Genomic DNA, 1,198 nt, shown 5'->3' on the forward strand with positions numbered 1-1,198 from the left:
CAGCACCAGTTTGCCCAAAGCACATTATTGTACCTAAACACACATTTTATAAGTATTTTATTTCAAAGTATAAAATGTCTTTGTGAATGTTTGTGATTTCAGATATGCTACATATGTATGCATTTGAATGACCAACCATTGTAGCCCCCGAAGGCTCCCAGCACTACACTCCGGGCAACACGATCATAGGTGTCCTCTTGTGACACATTATCCAGCACCCCATTCAGCTGAAATACCCATGAGCTCAGCTGATTATTCCTCTTTCCTTTATTGGAGTCTTTCCTTGATCTCACATTCAACGTCTCAGAGGGAAAAAAAAGGAGGACAGGTGTAATTAGCATCAATCAATCTCTTTTATTCAGGCATGTTTCCTGTAATTTGGGCTCTTTTGGTGATCCCAAGACTAAGTAAATTAATGATTTCTGGTCTTAATTTTATGCAGGAGGTTGTAATAATAGTGCTTTAAAAATGATTTTAAATGCACAGAATTTCCCTTTTGAAAGTTAGAGAGCGATGCCTTGTTTTTGAATTCTCCAAAGAGAAAGTGTCTCAAATTCTCTTTCTCTTCTACCGAAGGCTAAAGAGGTTAAGTTTTAAATAATTACTGACATTTATTCTCAGACACAGATTTAAATTGGATTGTAATGAGTGCACCTTTTGTCACTGAACCATTTATTTTATTCCAACTCATTTTCAAAAAAATCTGGGATAACTTTAATGTTTGGCATACTTTGAAATACTTAAAAACTATGTAATATGTTTATTTATTTTTTGTCTCTCTGAATTTTGATATTGAATTTTTAGTTGATAATATTGTGGTATGTTTAGTTGAAAAGTTGTGATAATATCCCTCATAAGAAGTCAAAAATAAACTTTGGGGGGTCCCCCAGATATTTTTATTTTAGTAAATATAATGATGACAAATCTGATTATTCATTCAGTTAGGTTACGGTAAATCCCGTAAATTATTATTATTAAGTAGTAATATTAATATTAGTTTTAGTATTATTATTATTATTTGTGTGACTCAAGACTCAAGAGTGGTTGTCATGTGTATCCCGACATCTGTTTAGTGTTTGCTTAGGTGAAGCTACCTTTACGAAAAACAGCAGACTCATAAATCTCAACTCGAAGTCGGAAAGAGAAAGCCTGAAGTAATGTGATCTCTCTCTCTCTCTCTCTCTCTCTCTCTCTCTCT

This window comes from Sinocyclocheilus anshuiensis, unplaced genomic scaffold, assembly GCF_001515605.1.
Source record: "Sinocyclocheilus anshuiensis isolate Anshui unplaced genomic scaffold, SAMN03320099.WGS_v1.1 scaffold815, whole genome shotgun sequence".
Classification (NCBI taxonomy): domain Eukaryota; kingdom Metazoa; phylum Chordata; class Actinopteri; order Cypriniformes; family Cyprinidae; genus Sinocyclocheilus; species Sinocyclocheilus anshuiensis.